Source organism: Enhydra lutris, unplaced genomic scaffold (genome assembly GCF_002288905.1).
Source record: "Enhydra lutris kenyoni isolate GAN:26980312 unplaced genomic scaffold, ASM228890v2 scaffoldscaffold4, whole genome shotgun sequence".
Taxonomy (NCBI): domain Eukaryota; kingdom Metazoa; phylum Chordata; class Mammalia; order Carnivora; family Mustelidae; genus Enhydra; species Enhydra lutris.
Window position 1 is genome coordinate 21,478,722 of NW_019154088.1, and position 10,062 is coordinate 21,488,783.

The 10,062-nt window shown below is 48.6% G+C and overlaps 1 pseudogene; it reads left to right on the forward strand.

Annotated features, from left to right (window-relative positions):
• The first annotated feature begins 643 nt into the window (after positions 1-643).
• On the forward strand, positions 644-9,810 carry LOC111139334 (annotated as a pseudogene).
• Positions 9,811-10,062: the final 252 nt, after the last annotated feature.

Below are 10,062 nucleotides of genomic sequence, written 5' to 3' on the forward strand. Positions count from 1 at the left end.
AATTAGTTTGGCTTTTATAAAATTCTGCAAAGTCACACTTTTCATCATCTATACAATGACCTGTAAACATTGAATGAACAAGGCTTGACAGGATGAAGGAAGAATGGGCTTTGCAGTGGGGTTTGGGGGCACTGTTGACTCCCTGTTGCCCCCGTGTGGCCACTCTCTAGATAGCATGTGGCCGAGTACGTTCAATTTACCAGATTCAAGGGAGAATAGGACAGAAGGTTAGTCCTTAGCCCCTAAAAACCATCCTCTAATTTATGAGCAATATGCTAAATTGAGTACATCCTAACTAGATAGTAGAGTTAGGGTCAAGGTCAAGTTCATCCATTAACTAGGAACAGCTTTTTGTATGTCAATCTTACCTGCCTAAGGTGTTTTTTAAAAATACAGTGGGAGAGGATATAGTCACCAAGGCACTGAGGACATGACCTGCCCCTGGAAATAGATCACTACACATAATGATTGTTTCATCTTAGCTGAGGACCAGGAGCTGGTCCTATAAGTACTCGGCAGGTAGCATCTGTGGCCAGCTGGCCATCTCTCCCCGACAGCTACACTCAGCTCAGCCCATCCTCTGCTCTGCTCAAGGGCAGCAAATGGACAGATCAGGTGCAGGTGGGACTCCCTCCTGTCAGGCATGGCTCACTTCCAACAGGTAGAGAAGTGGGCCTGCTCACATGCACATCACGTGTTCCCTTGGTTCCTTGCTATCGGCCTCCCCTTTCTGTCACCCTGGTCCTGAATCTTTAGCTCCTGTGAGAACTTGGGTTTGCAGATTTCTGTTGACATTTCGAAGTGTAGATCTGTGTTGCCTTTGTTCCCTGTCCTTGGGTCAGAGATGAAAGCGGGAAAAGTCATCAGAGTGAGATAGAGTCAGAGAGAGAGTGTGCAAGTGGAAAGGGGCAGAGGGAGAAGGAAAGAGAATCTTAAGCAGGCCCCACACTCAGTGTGGAGCCTGACGTGGGGCTAAATCTCATGACCCTGAGATCATGATCTGAGCCAAAATTAAGAGTCGGATGGTTAACCAACTGAGTCACCCAGGTGCCCAGGACAGATTTTTAATTTTGAGGATATTATTGTATCTATTTTTTTCTTTCCCTTCTTATGTTTTGGTCTCAGATAAAAGCATTGCTACTTCCAAGGTTATGAAGATTTATCCTCATTTGTTTCTTCTAGAGTTTGTAATTTTATCTCTTACATTGAAGCCTTTAACTTATTTTGAGTTACTGTTTATATGTAGTGTGAGGTAAGTGTCCAGTTCCATTTCTTTGTACATGGATAGCTGATTGCCTAGCACCCTTTGTTGAAAAGACCATTCTGTTACCCCAGTGTTATGTTGTCCACTCTTATCAAAACTCAGTGGACCGTAGATGAAGTGGTTTATTTCTGCACTCTCAGTTAAATCCCACTGATCTGTATGCATACTTTTAAAAAAATTTTTATTTAAATTTTTTTGTAAATTTAAATTTAATTAATTGACATATATTATTTGTTTCAGGTTTATGCATACATTTATGACAGTATCACAATGTTTTATTTACTGTTGCTTTGTATTAAGACTTGAACTTTGGAAGTATGACCTTTTACCTTTGATTTTCTTTTTCAAGATGGTTGTGGCTATCTTGTGGTTCCTTAAAATTCCATATGACTGTTAGAATTAGCTTGTGCATTTCTTCCCAAAGGCCTTTGTGAAATTTCTTGGGAGCACATTAAACCTTCACATTGCTTTGTGTACTGTTGCCATCTTACCAATAGCATGTATTTTCATCACCATGGGGTGTCTTCAGATTTATTTAGGTTTCCCTTACTTTCTTTTAGCAATGTTTTGTAATATCTGGTGTACAAGACGTACACCTTGATTACTTCTATTCCAAAATATTTTGTCAATGTTGATGTTCCTTCAAATGGAATTGTTTTCTTAAATTCCTTTTTGCATGATCTATTGCTAGTGTATACAAATAAGAGAGATTGTTGCATATTGATATTTTGTCCTGTAACTTTGTGGAATTAGGAAACTGTCTGTGATCATTTTTTGTTGATTCTTTAGGAAGCTTTCTATATGAGATGATGCCATCTCTGGTTTCTGAATAGACCTAGTTCTGTTTCTTTTCACATGTGCATTTCTTATTTCTTGCCTTATTGTTCTGGGTAGAACTTTCAGTACAATACTGAGCAAGGAGAGAAAGCCAGCATGATGGACTTGTTTGTGATTTCAGAGTAGAGCTGTCAGTCCTCAAAACTGAGCATGATGTTTGATTAGGGTTAGGGTGGGGTTAGGGTTAGGGCTTAGGGTTAGGGTCTTCCTGTCCTCTGCTGTACAGAGCCCATTCTTCCCGGGTAACCAGCAGAGTGATCTTTCCTGAACAGAACCTTGAGCCTCTCTGTGATCTCTCCCCTGCTGCCTGTCCTCTCCAGCCTTACCTCTCCCACTGTATCCCCAGGGTTTGCCTGGGAGCTCGGCACAAGGGGAGTGTTCGTGGCTCCAGCATCATGACTGTGGGGCTGGTTTCCCTCTTTTGAAGCCTCAGGCTCCCCTTTATATTATAGGGTGCTGATGGCCCCCATCTCTGGGAGGAGAAGGTAGGGAGGCCCCACAAGCAGACTTGCTCCGGCCAGGCTGGGAGAGTGGCTGTTGCTTAAAGCAGCCCAGGGCCTGCCCCCTTGAAGAAGATGCACACACCCATGGCCCCCAGCTCTGGGGTTCCACTGCCAGCCTCTGACAGTGACCCTCCTCCTGCCTTGTCTCTCTCTTTGTGGATAGGTGGTCTTCCTGGAGCTATACCTGCAGAGGACAGAGAAGCCCATCATGCTGGCACACAGGGTCACCTACTAGGTCCTAACCAACCAGTAGGCTGCTGGACCCGTGTGCCCCCCTGGGAGGGCTGGACGTGATGGTCCTCGAGGTCCCTGGCATCCTGCACTGGCAGAATGTGTCCATGCAGCACATAGACAGCTGCTTCTGTGAGCAGCACTTCCTCTGTGAGGTGGATGACCTGGTGTGTATGGATGTAGACATGAAGTTCTGTGACCATGTGGGCATGGATATCCTGTCCCCTCTCTTTGGCATGCTGCATCCCAGATTCTACCGTGTATCCCATGAACACTTCAGTTACCAGTGCCAGCCACAGCCCCAGGCCCACATCCCCAGAGACCAGGGCAATGTTTACTACATGGGGGCCTTTTTTGGGCATTGGTGGTGGAGGTTCACTGACCTTGGCCTGTCACCAGGTGATGGGGGTCGATGTGGCCAATGGGATTGAGGTTGTGTGGCATGATGAGAGCCACTTGAACAGGTATCTGCTGGACCACAAGCCCACCAAGGTGCTATCCTTGGAGGACCTGTGGGACCCGCAGCAGCTGGGCTGCCCTTCCCACCCTTCATGAATAAGCTGAGATTCATGCTGTGCCCAAGAATCACCAGGACATCAGGGACCTGTGTGGCCTGTGGCTGCTGAGCCATCCCCTGGAGGACCTGTGGGACCCATGGTGGCTGGGTTGCCCTCCCCCACCCTTCATGAAGAAGCTGAGATTCAGGCCATGCCCAAGAATCACCAGGACATCTGGGACTCATGAGGGGCTATCCCCGTCTCCATCAGGGGGTGGTGTCCTGAGCAGAGCTTTCAGAGCAGGTTCCTACTTCTGTCCCCTTGAGGGAGACCATGGAGCCCAGCCCTGCTGACACGAGCATGTCCAGGGCCCTCAGCTGCACCCACACACAGGAGGCCTATCTGGGGACACAAGGTCCTGTCTTTGTGGTCACTACATTTTGATAACTTCTGGGTCATTTGCAGCTGTGAACGGCTCCAGTTTTATGTCAGATGTTTTTCTGTGTCAATGCTGAGCAACCATCTTTAAAAAGAACAATCAAGGGAAAAGGTTTTCTTCCTGGTTCTAGACAGACATCTTCTGGTAGGGCTGGGAGTGGTCCTGCAATGGCAGTAAAGCCAGATGGCCCGTGGTTGGGTCTTCCCTCCCAGTCCCTGCACCTTGCCACTGCCATGACAACCCACTGAGCCCCAAGACACCCCTAATTTAATTAATTTAGAGCCACCCAGGCACCCCTAATATAATTTAATTTAATTTTTAAAATTATATTTCTTAACCAACATATAGTACCTCAGTAGATTTTAATGTAGTGTTCACTGATTCATTAGTTGCCTGTAACACCCAATGCTCATCACAATATGTGCCCTTCTTAATACCCGTCACCTGGCTACCCCATTTCCCCACCCCCTTCCTTCTGTAACCCTCAGTTTGGTTCCCAGAGTCCAGAGTCCCTCATGGTTTGTCTTCCTCTCTGATTTCTTCCTGTTCAGTTTTCTCTCCCTTCCCCTGTGGTCCTCTGCTTATTCCTTATGTTTGATGTATGAGTGAAACTATATGATTATTGTATTTCTCTGCTTGACTTATTTCACTCAGCATAATCCCCTCCAGTTCCACCCATGTTGATGCAAATGGTGGGTATTCATCCTTTCTGATGGCTGAGAAATATTCCCTTGTATATATGGACCACATCTTCTTCATCCATTCATGTGTTGAAGGACATCTAGGCTCTTTGCACAATTTGGCTATTGTGGACATTGCTGCTATGAATATTGGGGTGCAGGCGGCCCTTCTTTTCACTACATCTGTATCATTAGGATAAATACTCAGGAGTTCAGTTACTGTGTCATAGGGTAGCTCTAGTTTCAACTTCTTGAGGAACCTCCATACTGTTTTACAGAGTGACTGCACCAGCTTGCATTCCCACCGACAGTGTGAAAAGATTCCCTTTTCTCCACAACCTTGCCAACACTTGTTGTTTCCTGTCATGTTATTTTTAGTCATTCTAACTGGTGTAAGGTGGTATCTCATTATAGTTTTGATTTGTATTTTCCTCATGTTGAGGGATGTTGAGCAATTTTTTATATATCTGATTATGCTCCTCAGTCTCCTCTGCTCCCCTCATTTTGCTTCTCAGCCTGAAGAGGGTCCCAACCAATCTGCAGCTTTGAAGACCAGTTCAGTCCAGATGCCAGGTGAGGTCTCAGCCTCACCTCTACCCCATCTGTCCTGTCCACATCAGGGGCCTGCAACCTCCCACCAAGCTGGCCACCTGCTCCTGTCACAGATGTCCCCATCTCAGGAAAGGGAAACACCAAATCCAGACCCTTGGATTCCTCTGTGACTTGTTGCTTTCCAACAACTCTCCCAGTAGTGAGGTGGCTACTGGAGGACAGTCGATGTCCAAACCATTTAAAGGCATATGTGAGTCTCTGCTACCTAGGGCAATGGATAAGAGTTGGGGCAAATAGAAACCAAGGAGAATCACTGGAAGAATGGCTGAGTGATGTGGAGCTTTAGGGAAGAAGGGCCTGGAAGCTCTGACCTATTCCCAAGCCCCTGGAACACTGCATGCATGGGCTGGGTGCCTGCTCAGGGCTGACCTGAGAAAGCCCTAGGCTCTGCCCTGTGGTGATTGTCAGACTTGGCAAGTAGGAAGTGAAGGCTAAGGCAGAGTGCTAAGAGGCCTGGCTGGTGCTGAAGATGTATCCCAACATCCACACACCCAAAGCTCTCCTCCCCATCTGCAAAGACTGGAAGATTTTTTTTTTGTTTTTGTTTTGTTTTGTTGTTTTTGTTTTTGTTTTCAGAAGGAAGGCAGTTTCCAGATGTCTAAGGAAATCTCACCCAGTCTACAGTTGACCACTACATTCACAGACCAGACACTTCTGTGGCCACACACAACAAGGGATACAAATTTGACAAAATCAGTTTAGAAATGTTACTAAGCCAACAGAAGAACTTCAGTGAGAGGAGCAGCAGCAGTGAACCCTGGGGAGGGTAATAACTGGTATTTGACTTGCTAATTACACTAATCACAGTGTCCCTGATCCAAAAACAGAGAGACAGTGGTGGTGACACAGGAAAGGAAATGTAATTCAGAGTAGCTGACACCGGAAGGCCGAGGACTGGCATGGCTTCAAGGTGTTGAAAACACTCCTAGGTTTTTATACGAGGAAAATCTAGGACAAAGGTCGGTGGGCAGGTGCAGGGGGTCAGTAAAGTTCCAGTCAATCATTGTCTTGGGGTCCGTCACGTGGGGTCTTGCTGGTGTCAGGCAGTGGTTATTGCTTGAGGGGTCGTTTTGGTGCCCGCTGGATCTTTGACTTGAGTTACCAGATGAGCCTGAAGGAGGGACATCATCAGTTAGGAAGTACAGACGAAGGTCAGAGTGGAGGTGGATAAAGTCGTCTTTCACTCCAAGAGCAGGGGAGCTCCGAGCCTCTGCTACACACTTTACCCTGCTCATCGCTTCCATCTGCCTGGTCCTGAGTTCTGTACTTTTAATGAACTGGTCATCTAGTAAGTAACGTGTTTCTCTGAGTTCCATGAGCCACTTGAGCAGATTATTCGAACCTGAACATGAGGTTGTGGGGCCCTCCAATCTGTAGCCATAGCTCAGAAACACAGGTGACCTCTCTGCCCAGCCACTGGCTGACTGCTAAGTTAACAGTAAGGGATTCAGTAGCCACACATAGCAAAGAACACAGACTTGACAAAATTAGTTCAAAAAAGTCACTAAGCCAACGGTAGAAACCACAAAGAGCAGCAATAATGAAACCTGGGCAGGGGAAGGTCTGATATTCAGGATGCTCCCATTATAATATTCATCATCACACCCTTGACCTGTCAGTGGGGCCAAGTCCTCTGGCTGGGGGGTCAGGTAGCTTCCTACATGTTCCACCAGCCTCGCCCTGGCTTCCCCAGCCCTGCACAGCCCTGTGCTGCTTCCCACAAGAGGGCAGTTTTAACCAAGGTCAGGAAGGGGGCATGGATTTTCCTGACTCCACCAGCCACCACCACCACAACCCCTCCCCATCTCCCACCCCCACCCAGGGCTTTGAGAGAGGAAAGTTTTCTTAAACTCATCTTAGGGTCCCTGGCTGGGTCTGGAAATTGATAAAGACAGATGAACAGAAGAAAAGCTGACAAAGTGTATTGATTTTTTTTGCTGGGAGCCTCACAAGAACATGGAGACCAGCAGAGGCAATTGGAGCAGACAATTCTCTGTTTTAGGCAAAGAAGCAATAAATGTGTGAAGAATTGAGAGACACAGGGTTTTGAGCTAGGGCTGGTAAATGGTAAAAAAGTAACTAGGAAGATAAAGTTTAATTTAACCAGGTTTGTTCCTATAGCCTTTGGGGTCCTAAATTCCTTGACTCTGATGATAAGCTTGTCCTCCCTGTGGTCTGGGGAGAGAAAGTGCCACATGGGAGTATTCTGACCTGCTTCAGGGAAGAAGGGCTGATGGCTGGGGATCAGAGGGTACTTCCTGTTTCTGCTCTATGGAAAATTATTTCAGATTCTATATTGCCAAGGTGCCATATTTGGGGTAATATGTCCTGACCCTCACTGGCCTGGTGCTGTACTCCATCTCCTCCTAGTATCCAGGACATTGAATGCGCTGCTGTGCTTCCAAGGGAGGGTTGCCTATGACTTCCCACATAGGTGCCCTGTTGCTAAGGGTGGCCGCCCCCTCCTTGGGAAGATTGGGTCAGAGTGTGCAGATCTTACTTCGAAAAACGGACTTCATTTCCTGCAAATATCTACCCATTAGTGGAATCATACAGGAGATATATTTTTAGTATGTGGGGGAAACTCCATGCCTTTCCCAACATGGCTGTGCCAGCCAAGGTCAGTTCCAGCTGATTTTACCTATAAACCAGAGATTTTTCAAAAACCTCTCCAGCGAGAACATAAGGAGAATATTTTCAGGGCCTTGCAAATTATACTAACCATAGGAACAAACCAGTACCTCAGAAACTATTGAAATGAAGAACTGGTTCTACTTCTTTCATTTCTGGCTAGTGTGCTGGTCTGTGGCTCGATCCCACCTCAGGCAGCTGGGAAGTTGACCTTCCAGGCCGACTGCCACTGAGATGTCTACTGTTTCCAGAAATTCTTTGGGATGTGGCCTGGTTTCCCCACCTGTGCACAGATCAAGTTTGTGACCCCTGACAGTGGAGCCATGGGTCCTCCAGGTGTGGTCCCTCCCCCATCCCCCAGTGGAGCCATCACACTGAGGGTTTAGGGGGACGGAAGCTGCCCCTAGGCAAAACCACCCGAGATTCCCATTGTCCCTACCTGACCTTCAGTTGCTCCTCAGTTACTTCTGTGCCTCTGGTGTCTTCCTGGAACACTGACCTGGCTGTTTTCAGACAGCTTGTCCAGCAGTACCCTCATTTTCTGGGAGGGAGATTTACTGGAATCTGCAGTGTGTCCTGCTGCCCCACCTGGATTGCTTTTGAAGGCACATCATCTGGGATGTCTGAGGACACAAGACTGTGGGTCTGTGATCTGGAAGGGTTCTGAGCAGAGCTGGTGGGATGGGAGAGCTGCAAGGCACAGAGGCAGGTTTCCAGAAAGCTGTGTGGGGTCCCTGGCATTCTACCATTTTTGAATCAAAGCCCTGAGATCTTTAAAATGCCAGCAGTGTTACAGCGTGGGCCAGAAAATCACATGTCTCTGTGTGCCCAACACCACCTAAACTATTGGCCATTCTTTGCCCTTGAGGTGAGTGCAAAGGATTGGGAATAGGAGCTTGGGGGGAGGTCCTGGGCCAGACTTTGTGTTTGAGGACACAGGCCATCCAGACAAACTTGTGCTGAGCATCAGGAGGGGGCCTGTGTGGAGACCCCAGCTGCAGACACTGCTGTCCACTGACGACCCCTCAGCCCACCCCAGTGCTGCTGGGGGAGCGCCTGCCCCTCCTCTCTACCTAAGGGCTCTCTTCTGCACCAGCCGTGCCCCTCCCCTGCCAGTCACTGCCAACCTGCAGCCTAGAAGGGTGGATACCCCGATGACCTCCGCCCTGGGGACAGATCCAGTGCAGATGGGACGTGGTCTCCCAACAGGCCTGAGCGCCAGGCCCCCTTGGTGCTCACTCCCCTCCTGGGGCCTCACTATGCCACATCCTCCCCCAGGCTCCCTGGGCCCAACTCCTCCTCCGCTCAGGGACCACTCTTGGCTCAGGTTCTACACACTGGGACTGGGAGCAGGCCGTCTGAACCTTCTGGACTCGCACTTCCATGCCCATGACATGGGCACAGGTTGGCCTCACAGACTTGTCAGAGGAGACCTAGTGCAGTAAGAAGCAGGCCACTTCAAGGGAGATGCCAAGTGACCTCAGAGGAGCACCCAGGCCTTGCACAAGACATAGGGCTCATGGAGCCCAGTGTGGGATGTGGGCACCCAGCCAAGGGGATGTGGAATCCTGGTGAGAGTGGCCCTGGTGGGGGGAGGGGAGACCACAGAAGGGTTGCTGAAAAGTCAGAGACAAGGAAGATGACAGGACAGAGCTTTGCAAGGAGGTTGATGGAAGAGTCAGAGGATCATAGAGACCCTTGGGAAAACTCGGAGGCCCTGTAGATGTTGGCTGAAGCACTGTCATTTGGTCAGAAAAGTTGTCACAAACCCCCAGTTGACACTGGATGATTTACTCTTTGTTGCTTCTAGGAATCAGGGTATATGGGCCATTAGCACTCACACTGTATGAAGTCTAGGGTGTATTTATTTTTCGTCACTTTCCAGGACTAGACTTTTCTAGAGGAAGTGCTAAGCATGGGTTTCTCCATTCTTTTCTTTGTGCAACTGGTCTCTGTTTTCAGGAGCAGGTTCCTGGTGCTCATCAGCACTGCTAGCCCTGAAGATTGGCCCCTGTCACCTCCCACAGTGGACATGACCACATGGTTGGGGGAGTGCTCACTGATGAAGTCCCAGTGCTCAGTACAAAGCAGGTACCCCAGATCTTCTGCTGAATGAAGGAGGACAAGAGGGAGGGAGGGAGGGGAGTGAGGATAAGGAGGGAGGGAGGGTAAGGAGTGAGGGAAGGAAAAGAGGGAAGGAAGGAAAGGAGAGAGGGATGGGGGGCAGGGAGGGAGTGAGCGAGAAAGGGAAGGGCAAGAAGGAGGATGGCAGGGTAGGAGTGAGGATGAGAGTGAGGGACTGGGATGGGAGGGAAGACAGGAGGATGGAATGGAGGGAGAGAGGGAGGATGAGACAAAGAGAGAAGGA